The 14507-nt window shown below is 35.4% G+C and overlaps 1 pseudogene; it reads left to right on the top strand.

Annotated features, from left to right (window-relative positions):
• Positions 1–4905: 4905 nt before the first annotated feature.
• Positions 4906–14355, top strand: LOC105454490 (annotated as a pseudogene).
• Positions 14356–14507: the final 152 nt, after the last annotated feature.

The raw sequence follows: 14507 nt of genomic DNA, 5'->3' as shown, positions 1-14507 counted from the left end.
TTATCGAACGCTGTAATATTGCTTCCATCTCGAGCGCGTTGTCACGCATCTGGTGTGCGTGCTTTAACACAGATTTCTTACGATTTTACGAAATCCACCGCGGATACCTCTCTGCGACACGTACGTGCTTTTGCGAAATTGCATTAAGTGGTAAAATTCGTCAGCTTGACTGTCAGTCGATTATTAAAATTGTGACGCGACTTTATATATATATTAATTGTTTTCACAATTTATATCACAATTATTGGCAATATATTTTTTCAATTGTATGTGTGCGTTTATTTTTATTATGTAAATTTTGAGCGATATCAAACTTTTTAACTTTTTATAGAAATAATTAAATTTATATTTTTAAGGATTGCGCATTTTTTATACTCTGCTTATACTATCCAAATTATTGTCAGTAAAGAAAACAACAGATCAAAGCTATTCGCAGAAAAGTAAAGAGACAGTCAAGAGATCGATTTCGTCTTGTAAATTCTTTTATGCTGAAAAATCGATCGGACGCTTGCCCGATTTATCTTGGACGCGCGCGCGACAAGGACGACAAGTCAAGGATAACAGGAGCTCTTTCTTTTTTCTTCCGTTTGAAATCGAGTATGTCATTACGCACGGATTCTGCCATCCTACGCAAAGGGAGTAGCCGGAAAGACAGAAGTGTCAACGAGAATCGAATTGTAAAATCGCGACACTTACGGGGAACGTGGATTTGTCTCGGTGAAGAAGTTTCTTCAGAGAAAAAGAAAAGACACGTTCCTCGGAAAAGCATGCCGGAATCTTCTTTTCTTTGTTTATCGGAGAAAATACGTGTCGGAAAAGTGTGACGAACGTGGTGCCAAAATTGTCGCATAGCAATAATTAGTAGAATTAATATCAGACTGACTCAAAATATAGTGTTCAAGCGCGGAGGTTCGTCGGAGAGTGAAATCTCAATGGAGACTTATCGCCGGGCTTGTCGCGGCTAATAATCGCGTAACTCGGGCGACTAATAAACTCGCTGGTCTTTTAATCACTGACTAAAGAATTATGCAACAGCACCAAAAGGGCACGTATATAAAGTTTCGAGAATTATTGCGGAAGGAATTTAGGCGTTGCCTATATCGTATCAACAGTGAATAAACGAAATTAACGTAAGAACTTGTCGCATCGAAAAAAAGATAACATTATTATCTCGAATGACTTGAACACTTTAACGTTATGATTCACTTCGATTTTTCCGAACGATTATTCATGATAAGCAACGAGTTCGTTAATTGTATCGTAACTTTTCCGAAATAAAAAGTTGCTATTAATTTTCGCAGACAAGAAAATATAGGAGATCGCCGTCTGAAATGACGCGAATTAAAATCGTTTCACCTCAGGACGATCTTCCTTGCATATTTAATGCAAGAAACCAATTTATTGTATAATTTAGTCCTAGAAAAAATTGAGGCAGACATTTTTAGTGGCTTTAAAAAATTCGGTTATGTTCTAATCACCGTTCGTTGAAACTCGTTGACTCGCGACACGTTAACAAGAGGATGGCAGGAACGGATGCACGTCACGTCGAAACACCTACACGTGGACATGCAATTCGCGTGCAATCGCGCAGGACACATAAACACGAAACAGTCACACGAAGTATATCTAATAAGGCATCGGTTAAGATCTGACAGCGAAAAAAAAAATAATAAGATACCTACTTACTAATTACTATAGGCGAGAACACACGTGCAGATTTAAGGGAAAAAAAATTTACGGAGGACCTTCTGTTGCTCGAATTATTGCATTGTCTACTATATATAAATTTTATTGTATAAATTCTGTCGAGAGAGGCGCGCCTCCGAGCGAGAGTCGATGTTTCTTTTTCTCCTCGACCCCCGTAATCCTTCCCGTCGGAGGATCTATATGAGGACATTCGGGCGAGAAAGCGTGGCCGAGGAAAGTGCGTGAGACGAGCGCGCCGAGGAGTCGGATAACAGCGGATTACAATTCAATTATCGTCGCGATATCGTCGAGTGACATCGTTTTCGGCATTCCGCTAATCCTACAAAGATTTTCTGTCTAGAGTCTCGCGGACAATCTTGGATGTCCGTCGTAGATGGTCTTGCGATAAGCGCGAAGTCGAAGATCGAAGTTTATCCTTATCCGACATGCAAACATTATATCTCTGATAAATATAAAGTCCAGTCCGCCGCAGCTGTGTAAACACGATTGTCTCTTGTGCATTTGGAGTGCGCGGACGCTTTTCTTCGCGTCTACAATGCACGGTTACGAAAAGCGTCTCGTCACCGCCCACCTTATCGCAGATGTTTTCCAACCGGAGTTAATCGAGCTTAAGATAGTGCGGCTCGCATCTTTATCTATTCGCTTCTTGAGAAATCTCATGAAGAGTTTGAAAACATGATATTATCAAAGGTTAAGGTTCATTCAACCGCGGCCGCTTCTAAATGATACGCGTAAAGATACGATCTTGCATGATCACCTCCAAAGATCATCTGTTGCATATTTACGTTTCGCCGAATCGTAGACAGATGCAAATAAAGTAAAAAGTAAAAAGCTGTATTGGTATGTTCTGCAAAGAAAGCGGGTAATCAAATAATCATTTGAAAATTAGATATTTTCAAGGACTTACTTTCGCAAAAATTTATTCGGTCTGCGAAAAGAATTGAACGAACCACCAGCCAATTTTACTCGCGATTTCCGACGCGGATCCAACCCCAAGAGAGATTTACGCACTTTCCTCGGCGACCAATCAGGTCGAAGAAAGCAAAAGTCGAACAGGGTCGAGAGACACTCTAGCTCGGAGACGTATCCCGAATAGTTGGCCTAGTACCAAGTTTCATATTTTTCGCCCCCCCTCCCCCCCGCCGCCGGGTACGCAGTGGATCGTCGAACGATTGATCGTCTATTGTATGATTATTGACATTCTTCCAGAAATTTTATTGATAGATATATATAAACTTTATCGCTACCGTTGAACATAGTAATATTTGGGGGTATATACGATTAGGGCGATACCTTCGGTATTTATTGGGGACACCGAGAATACTATATATTGAGAAAGAAAGAGAAAAAAAAGGAGAGAGTAAGGGGATGAGAGAGAAAGAGAGGGAGGAGTCTGAAAGAGAAATGCGGGGTTGGTAGAATTATTATATATATAAATATATAGGATATATAAGGGGACGTTTAGGGGCACAGAGTTGTGGGAAAGGACGGGGGCGGGTGATAACGAAACGAAGACGAAATAGCGGTGTAACGATGTAATGAGTCTTTCCGGAGGAAACGAGAGAAAGGAGGACGAAGGAGATATTATACAGAGACGAGTTTCTCTTCCTTGCGTAAAGCGTGCTGGGTGAGCGAGACAACCAAGGATGAGAATTTAAATGTGTTTGCGAGCGTATGCGAGCGGAAATATATATGGTACGCGCAAGAGAGTATAGAAGAAAAAAAAAGACCCTTTACGTTTTCTCAAACTCGTTACGTAAAAAAACGGTACGTTAGCAATGGGATATATTATGATTACGATGATTGCTATATTCGTTGTTATTGTTCCTCGGTTGTAATGCGGAAACGTTTAAGAGTGATCCATTTGTACAATCATTGAGTCATTAAAATATGATTATTCATTATGGAAGCCCCCGTGTCTTTTTTTATTCCCGTTATTCCTGTGCCATTCTTACGACAAGTAGGGTACAGCGGGGTAATTTGAATAGTGGGGAAATTTAGATAATAGTAAGCATTCGCAAAAATTTCAGAAAAATAAGACATTTTAAGATACATTTCATTATATCAATATAATGAAATGTATCTTAAAATCTCTTATTTTTAAATTCTTGTAATTGCTTACTACTATTTAAATTTCCTTACTATTCAAATTACTCCACTTGTACCCTATTGCGCATTTTTTAATCCTATTTTGAATATTTCTATCCCACGAAAATATCGCGTTTATTCTATGCTTAATTGCGACACGTTCAATTCATCAGAACTATTGAAATTTAAATAAAAAATTATAAAATTAAAATAAATACACAAGAATTAAAATCCATTTTGCTAAACAAAATTGTCACTTTTATCATATACTTATCTTTTGACTGTTCATTAAGAATCGTGTTCTTAGTCATTAAATATATTGAACAATATCGCTTCTTAAAAAATTAAGAATATAAAAGTAAAGATTAAGATAAAATTATCAAACATCACATTTGCGTCTGTATACGTCAATATTTTATATTCTTTTCGAAATAAATGTCGCGCGACACGTGCAACAAGAATACAAAAAGTTTTATCACATTGTTTCATAAAGATATAAGATATCGATAACTCACAGGTGTTCGATAATTCTGAATTGAGTCGTAAAGTGATTAATATATATTGCAGATGAGTAATAAGTAGGTCTTCCTAAATATATGAATTAGCTTTTAAATACTCTTTGAATATAATTAATTCCAAGAATTTACCCAGAGAGAATATTCAAACATTCGCACGTAAAAAGCGTCATATCGACTGATTGAGAATATAGAAGCTCAAATGTCGCAATAGCGACAATTTATTCCTATTATATTAATTTTTATTTTATTTTTATTAACTTAATAAAAATAATACAAAAGAAAGCAATTGTACCATTATCACTCATCTGTCTGGGTATCGATCATGTAACTTTTTCTCTAGGACAGAAACTGTTTTCACACCGATAAGATACTGTTAAAGATATCTTTAACAGTGTGTCGTCGATGCCCTAATGAGAGAAAAATCTTTCGGTTTTTGTAATACCAGTTTCATTCAATTCGATCCCGATTGAACAGCTGAAAAGATCTCAACATCCGTCTAATATCGACTATGCTACCGTTCCGTTGATAAGGAAATGTTTCGAATTCTCACCTGCGTGATAAGCTGCAAGGCATCAGGTGGCTCGATAAATGCGATTTGATATGATGATATACATCGGTCACCAGTTGTTCATTCTTGATCGAGGAAAGGGAATAATGAAAATATCTAAATATCTCGAAACTCTTGTTAATGCATCCGACAGTGCGATCGGCGCAATCCGCGAGGTGAGAACGGAGAATCTGCGAAGCGAAACATAATCACAGTGATTATACAGTGACTATATAAAATTACACGAAAAGGATTACGGTGGATACACTCGGCGGGAAGGAAGCCATCACGTTCAAAGTTAGATTCCACGAAGAAATTGGACTATCTATAGCGCTGAAAAAAATAATGCATCGAGCGTTCAACGCGCGGAAAGATTTATTGTGCGGGCGCGGAAATGAACAAGGGCGTGAGATGAGAGTTCGTCATTCGAGGTAGCGCATTGCCAAAGGGTGGTATTTATTGACTTACCCGCGATAATAGCGGCGTCTCAAAGTCCTGCGAGTCCGATTCTCACTGCTAATTCGCGCGCTGTCGATAGCTATATTGAGTCACGGAATTAAACCGATTTCGGAGAACGTTCTTCTGTGTAAATTCCTCGATTAATAGCGTTTCCTCGGATACAATATGACGAAGTCGGAAGCATTCGGTCTTCTTCTCGCGCTGTGTTGCGTCTTGATCTCAGCGGATCAACAGTGTGCGTGGTACGGTGAATGCGGAATTATGGCGGGAAAACCACGGACTTGCGTGGCAAAGGACGACGTCGTCGCTCAGCCGATTAACAACGCGACGGCCGAAGCTATCCTGCGGAAGAGATGCCCGCACTTCTTTGAGAACAACGGTTTGTATATTGAAGTACACCTTTGTGAGACTCGTTTGTGGATTACGCTATAGGTATAAGCGATTGGAGAATGTATCAAATGGCATCTCCGCTTCCGAGAATAATTACGCGTTTACGTAACTGGAACGTTTTTGACGTCCTGCAGAATCGCCGATAACATGCTGCGACGCCGCTCAGATCGTCACGATGGACTTTAACATGAACACGGCGGCAGATATTTTCGGCAGGTGTCCGACCTGCGTAAGAAATATGTTTCGACTGATTTGCGACCTCACTTGCAGCCGCGAGCAGGGTCGATTCGTGAGGGTGACTAACAGTTCCCAGGATAATGGTGCCGAGTACGTCGTCGAATCTCAGGTGATCCTCAAGAGTGTATTTTAACTCTTACGTAAATTTTCTAAGCTTTTTAAAAAAGAAGATAAATCCTAGTATAAAGTTGATGTGAAAAAAAAAAAGAAAAACGAACAACTATGCTTAAGCTCTTATTAGGAGTCAAATAACGATAAGTAATGTAATTACGAAATTAATAATAATAAATAAAGGTAATAAATGTAAAAAATAATAAATTCATATGACGAATGAAGCGATAGATGATTTGCAATGGCAAAATTAAAAACAATATGCTGCGAAGGAATCTAATATGTTGCTGACCGTACTTTAGGTTCATGTTACGGAAACGTTCGTAAATGGAACGTACGATTCTTGCAAAAACGTTGTCAATCCTACGAGCGGAAGCTTGGCCATGGATTTGGCCTGCGGCTCGAACGGAGCCAGCAGATGCTCTCCGAAATTGTAAGTGTGAGGCATGACGCGCACGTGCGCGATCGTCGAAACAACGAATTAAATATGAACTGAACCACGCGCAATACATATGGCTTTTAATTCTTAAAGGTGGTACGAGTTCATGGGCAATATCAAAGTGAACCCTTTCATACCCTTCCAGATGACATATATTTACGACGCAGCCGACGAATGGGGCGACGAGCCTTGGAATGCTACGACCAAAAATTGCAGCGAGGCTTACGACGTAAGTGCAAAAGGAAGAAGCGCTTCCGATGATAAAATGGACTTCGAAACTTATTTATTCAATTTAAATGCTAAATTCTATAGTTTTTATTTTTCTTTTTTTTTTGCCAGAACTCGTCAATGGTCTGCAGCTGCGTCGACTGTCCCACCGCGTGTCCCTTCACGAAATTAAACATTAAGTCAGACGATACGTTCATGATCGGCGAATTTAATGGCTACGCCGTTATAGCCGCTATACTTGTCATTTTAATTACAATTGTAGCAGGTGGCACGTACACCTTGCTCAGGAACTGTAAGATAGGTATGAATAGCAGGAAAATCGATTTATAATTAATATTGAATTTTTGTAACTTTTCTATTTAATCTTTGAGATTCTGTATTTTCTTCTTCTGCACTTCTAGGTTGTTCTAAGACACCAACAAAAAAGACTGACAGAAACTGTAGACAAAGTTATAAAAAAATCTTCGAAGTAGCCTTCGCTACGTGGGGAACAGGTAACTGTACCTTTCATAAATTTTATGATTCATAGATATAAATGTGCACATGGTATCTTAATGATGAAAAATCTATTGATAATAATATTTTCTTGTACACATTTCTCGCACAGTTAAATACAAATTAAAATTATGTCTCAACACAGAGAATTATTATTTTTTGATTGCATTAATTATTTCTCTGTCATACTATTACATGCGGAAAAACGAAATTTTAACTGCGAGTAATAAATGTTAATACGGTTTTCGATGTTTAACAGCATTCGCCAAGTATCCTATTATCACTTTGTTCACGATCTCGTACATCGTTCTCGGCCTGAGTTACGGAATCAACTACCTCTCGGTGACGGTAAACCCCGTAGAAATATGGGCGGCACCGAGCAGCAGATCGAGATTAGAAAAGGATTTTTACGATAATCGATTTCAGCCGTTCTATCGAACCGAGCAAATCTATATAAAATCTGTTGGTCTTGACAAGGTAAAATTTAAAGGCAATACTCGACGTTATATTTTTATAATATATTCTTTAATATAAAGAAATATATTAAAGAAATTTATCTACACTTAAAAATCTATTTATTATTATATATGTAAATATTTCTAAAATAATAAAAAATCCTAATGTAAAAATAAACCTTTGCAATAGATAAGTCATAACACTTCGATCGGAGTTATGAAATTCGGACCGGTGTTTAACAGGGAATTCTTGCTAGCCGTATATGACCTGCAGCAAGAGATTCTTCAAGTATGTACAATCAAGAAACTTATTGCTATATTATTCACTATTCGAGACACAATAATTAAAGATCTTTATCCACGGTTAATATTTGTAACGTTCGCAGTTAGGTCAAGAAACCGATGAAGGACTGGAAAAGATCTGCTATGCCCCCGTACAAAGCGAATTTACCGGGCCAGTTACTCTCAATCTCTGCACTGTGCAAAGTGTATGGGGATATTTTCAAAATGACCTCAAGAAGTTTAATGACACGCTTACAGTCGATGGATATGAAACTAACTATCTGGATTACTTGTACAAATGTATGCAGTAAGTAATGATCAATCTACGCTTACGTGTATGTCTGATATAAATCATGTCATAATAGCATTCTCAATAAAAATTTATGACAGTAAATAATTCTATGCTTCTTAAGTCTATCATTTATAAGTCAGGATATTGACATAGTAATTTAATTAAGTTAAAGTAGGCAATTTCCCAAACGAGAAAAAATGTAAACGTGTTTAGCAAATTAGAGTAGCAAAGTTAGATCTCTCTTCCAAAAGCATATCTTTTGCCTAATGGAAATTGTTTAAAAAATTTCATTTTATTTAAGATTCTAGTTTTAAATAAATTCATTTATGTGTCTGATAAATCATGCAATAATAGCATTTTCCACAAAAATTTACAATAATAATTCTTAATACTTCTTAAACGTACATTTATAATTCAGAATATTAATACAATAATTCAATTAGTTAAAGTAAACAATTTCCCAATAGAAGGAAAACGTGAACGTAAATTGGCAAATTTAAGCAGCAAGTTATTGGATCTCTCTCTTCCAAAAGCATATCTTTTGCACGATAAAGATTGCTTAAAAAATTCCATTTTATTTAAGATTTTAGTTCTAAATAAATTCTCTTTCAGAAATTCTTATAATACGGAATGCCTGGCGCCGTACAAGGGACCCATAATACCTGCCCTAGCGGTCGGAGGTTTTCTGAGAGAAGGCGAATTTCAATACGATTCCTCGGATTATATTAAAGCGACTGGAATAATATTAACGTTTCTGGTGCGAAATTCGCTCGATGAGAAGGACCTCATACCGATCACTAAATGGGAACAACGGTGCGTAACAATTAAGAGAGAAAAGAGAATAAAAATGAAATGGCGTTGAAAATAATTAATGTACGAATTAGATGTGTGAAATCGCGCGATTATTATAAATTTTAGCTTTCTCGACTTTATGGAAAAATGGGACCAAGATGGTCGACCGGATTTCATGGACGTCGCATGGACTACCGAAAAATCAATACAGGACGAACTGGATAGGACGTCGAAAGCGGAAATGATAACGGTGGTTATCAGTTACCTTGTCATGTTCGTTTATGTTGCCTTGGCTCTCGGCAAAATCAGGGCTTCCATTGTTGGCTGTTTCGTAAGTTTTATCAATCACAATCAATATCGCAAAATTATTAAATAGATGTATGGCGCAAAGCGCTTCAATTTTAATTTTTCAATTTAGACCGAGAGCAAAATCGTATTGAGCGTCGGTGGGATCATCATAGTCATAGCATCAGTCGGTTGCTCTCTCGGCGTTTTCGGCTATATTGGCGTAGCAACCACTCTGCTCACAATCGAGGTATAATAATTCGAACATTTATTAATTATTAATTAATTCAATAATAATTAATTTGAAGATTTAATTATTTATATAATTCCTATTTATATAAAGCCTCTACGTAAATTTCTTGCAAGTACGCAAAACAAATTACGCAATAAAATTGAAATAAGTATGTAATTTCGTGTAAAAAAAAATTTAAAAAATAAATTATTTCCTAATATTTTTAAATAATGCAAAATTCACATGGACGTGACCAGAAAGTTAAACGCACGTCGATCTTTGTCTATTAAATGCAATTTAAATATATTTAAAGTACGTTTACACAGAAAAAATTTAATGGTAAATTGTTGTTCAGGTAATACCTTTCTTAGTGCTGGCTGTCGGAGTCGACAACATTTTCATCTTGGTGCAAAATCATCAGAGAACTCCACGGAACATCGACGAAACAATTCCCGAGCACATCGGTAGAATTTTGGCTGCAGTCGGACCCTCGATGCTGCTTACCAGCACCTCCGAATGTTTCTGCTTCCTCATTGGTACGTACATATGAGTACACCTAAAAATATTAATCATATAAATTATTTTAAAAAAAATAAAGGAGAATGATCTTTCCTTCTGTTAATAATTATAATGTGAAAAATAAAAATTTCAGGGGCGTTTTCCGCAATGCCAGCGGTCAACACCTTCGCGATGTATGCCTCGCTATCGATTTTAATTAACTTCCTCCTTCAAACAACGGCCTTCGTCGCTTTATTAGCCCTTGACTCCCGGAGAGCTGAGGTAAAGTATTTTAACAAACTTTTAATAAAAATGTTTATAAAAAAATGTTGTCGTTCTATGTGAGAAAAATCGTATTTTCAACAATTAATATATACAAATGCAAATTCATGTTATTTTAATTATATTTACATTATTGCAATTATGTTAATTTTTCTAAGAATTTTAATTATCCTAGCAACACATTAATATTTCAATTTTTCACGAGATTTTTAGAGCTTGACCAGTACCCTTTTTAAAGCGAAACGACCAATATTTTTTAGAATAATCGCCTGGACGTTTTCTGTTGCGTTCCCGTCAAGAACGACCCAAATATCGATGAGCGCGACGGTATCGTTCACGCAATCTTCGAGCGCACCTACACACCGTTTATAATGAGAACGCCAGTTAGATCTGTCGTCATAGTGATCTTCATCGCTGCTCTCGCTACTCACATCATAGTCTTACCGCAGATCGAGATTGGACTGGATCAGAAGCTCTCGATGCCTGAAGATTCCTATGTTCTCAAATATTTTACGGTAAATATATACATATAAAAGATCAAGAAAACTATATAAAAATTATAGAAACCGTAATTGTTATAATTCAATGCGCAGTTAATTATTTATGCGTCGTTTAAAAATCGCAAGAAATATTTTCTCTTATTAAAAACACTAAAGTGAAGATATTTCATATTTTTAGAATATCATGTATCGTATATGTTGTATGTATTTACGGAATATTACACGTTACATGACAGTGCAGCTGTAGCGAAGTTATATTTTTAGTACATGGAAGACCTTTTATCGATGGGCCCACCCGTATACTTCGTGCTGACAGAAGGCCTAAATTATAGTAAGAAGGAAGTACAGAACATCATATGCGGCGGCCAAGGATGCAACACGGATTCCTTATACACGCAGATCTATTCGGCCGCCAAGCAATCCTCCGAGTTTGTATCTCTCATTTGAGGAATCTCGGAAAAATGTGCTGCAAGCTATAAATAAAACTAGGAAGATAAAATTATATTTTTCTTCCACTTCGTATTTCAACAAAATTCAATTTGTTTCATTACATTAATTTTACGTCACGTACGTTAATCAATTTGGCATTTGCAATCATTTTCTCGGGATTTTTATGGCTACACCAAAAATATTTACTTAAAAATAATTATTTGAAAATTATACGCAGGGAGAATTTTATCTATTAATAATTGCAGGTCCTATTTGTCTAAAGCAGCTTCATCTTGGATAGATGACTACCTCGATTGGTCGTCAATTAGTACCTGTTGCAAATATTACGCGAACAACCAATCTTTTTGTTTACATAATAATAGTATGTATCGGTATTACATTAAATTATGATATTAATACATACATATGTATGTGCATAATATCAATTTTCGAAAGAAACATACGTTTTATACTCATACGTACTTTTCTTTCTTATCAATTTTAAGCAAATTTAACTTGATGATAGTAACATAATTTACAGAAAAGTGTAAGCCCTGCGAGATTCTCATTGACAAGAGTTCCTCGCGTCCGAATGAAACGAGTTTCAGAAGGTATATCCCATATTTCGTGAACGACATTCCAGATGAAAAGTGCGCCAAAGCTGGCAGACCCACTTACTTAGATGTAAGTCAACATTATATAAAAAACCACTGTACTTTGATAAGTTACTAATGGAAAATTTTTACGATGCCGTATAAAAAACGAGTTTTCAATTTCCAAGTTTTTCTAAAACGCAGCAAAAAAAATTAAAATAAAAATTAATCTATCTAATTTTTAAAGGTATTTAAAAATTAATCTTTTTTTTAATAATAAAATCTACTGAATTTTTGTTTGAACAGGCAATAAACTTTCATTATGATGAGTTCGGTCTGACAAATGTGAACGACTCGTATTTCATGGGTTACCATACGCCCTTAAAAAAATCATCCGATTGGTACGAGGCGTTGCGAGCTGCCAGGATAATAGCGGAAAACATCACAAATATGATCAACAATGCCGAGGTGTCCAATGGAAAAGTTCATGTATTTCCATATAGGTAAGATTCCAATAAGATTTGATTGCGATTAAAAAGAATTCCATATTTTTAAAGCAATTGCCTAACTTGAAAAAAATTGGGTGATTATTATCACTGTTAATTATCAAATAAATTTTAAAATTTTTTAAATACGAATAAATTTTTTGTTGTACGTTTCAGTGTATTCTACGTGTTTTACGAGCAGTATTTAACCATCTGGCAGGAGACTTTGACGTCGATAAGCTTATCCCTTGCTGTGATTTTCGTAGTGACAGTGTTTCTCACAGGATTATCATTATTCTCTGCAGTGATAGTCGTTCTTACTGTCTTGATGATAATAATCGATTTGGCGGGCCTAATGTACTGGTGGAACATAAGCTTGAATGCGTCTCTCTTGTAAATTTAGTCATGGTTTGTAACTATTAAGCTATTAATATTTCGACTCAATATAATAGTTCATCTCATCTTTTTTCCAATTAGACAATATCAGCTATAATTAAATAATTATAATTATTAATAACTTCAAATAAGGCCGCCTTATATATACAACAAATAATAATGAGAACCGTCAAGATTCGACGAGATTAGATATTGGTGCCCAATGCTTTTTTTATAAATTTTCAAATTTCAGTAAAATATACTGTAATTGAATTAAAAAAATTTTTTAAAGCATTGGACACTAATATCTAGCCTCGGCTGAATCTTGATGATATTCATTATTGTTAGTAAAATAATTATTTCTATTATTAATTTAATAACATCGTTATATAGATATTTACTCCATTACCAGATTACAATATAAAATTGTATCACCACTTAATATTTGTACGTGTAAAATTATATATTTTTTAAATTAGTTAAATTATTATATAATAAATTTATTGTGCATTAAGGCATGAATTTTTGTAGGCGGCTGGTATCTCTGTAGAATTTTGCAGTCACATAGTGCATTCCTACACCACTTCTGTAGCGATGACGAGGATCGGTAAAGCATCGGAAGCTCTTTCCGTTATGGGGAGTTCAGTAAGTCCAATTAAATGTTAAACGAAAAAAAAAGAACGATATTTCTGAATTTAAATATCTTGAAAGAATTTCTTAATTTTCTTGGATAAAATATTAAATTTTATACGTACATACATACAAATTCATTCTCGCATTATCTTGCAGGTATTCTCCGGAATTACTTTAACGAAATTCGTGGGAATCGTGGTGCTGGCATTTGCCAAGTCACAGATTTTCCGGGTTTTTTATTTCAGAATGTACTTGGGAATTGTTCTGTTCGGTGCGGCACACGGTCTAATATTCTTACCAGTGTTGTTAAGTTTTATAGGTGAGTAACCCATAATTATTGAAGCTGTGCTAATTTCACGTAACGCAGCGCGATAATGTAATTATTGATTATTACAGGACCCGTATAAGTATATATTTATTATTGAAGCCAGTAAGAAAGATCAGTACAAAAATTGCACAGCATTGAAGAAACCATCCCACGTGACTCGTATGTTCATTCAGATTACCAGTGAATTAATGCATAAATTATTTCATTAGTACGATTTAAAAATTTTAATTTTTGCATTCGCTATTCAAATATATTATTTGCATTAAACTGAATATTAATTACGTCTGACGATCATCATGTATACAATCGTACATATAATCAGCGCGAATCGAGGTGTAATTTTTCATTGAATCATTATGTCGCATGTACATTAACGTAAATGAATTTTTTGCGAAAATTATCTTTCTTTCTAGTTAAGAACGCGAAAAAATGTATTAATATTTGTATATATTTATCGATAAAACAAATAGAATTTATAAGTTTATCAATATTCATCGTTCAAAAGTGATTGCGATATATCAAATACTTAAAAAATATATTTTCTTTACCAGCATCGAAACTAATAGCTAAATAGTCTGTTTGAAAACTCAATATTTTATTCTGTAATATTTACGAAGGCATAAGCAATATGGTTATACTTATAAAGTTATTTTAATAAATCCTAGAAAGGAAAATTCTGGTTGCGTCTTAAAATTCATAGTAAAATCATTCAAGATTAAATCTGAATGCAATTTAATGTTTATTACCCAAGAATGCATCCATCTGCATATATATATTGGATTACAATTTTTTACATTCTTGTTGTACTTCGTGAATATTTAAAAGTA

The sequence above is a fragment of the Wasmannia auropunctata genome, unplaced genomic scaffold (assembly GCF_000956235.1).
Source record: "Wasmannia auropunctata unplaced genomic scaffold, wasmannia.A_1.0 LD336106.1, whole genome shotgun sequence".
NCBI classification, from domain to species: domain Eukaryota; kingdom Metazoa; phylum Arthropoda; class Insecta; order Hymenoptera; family Formicidae; genus Wasmannia; species Wasmannia auropunctata.
This window is presented reverse-complemented; position numbering and strand designations above follow the sequence as displayed.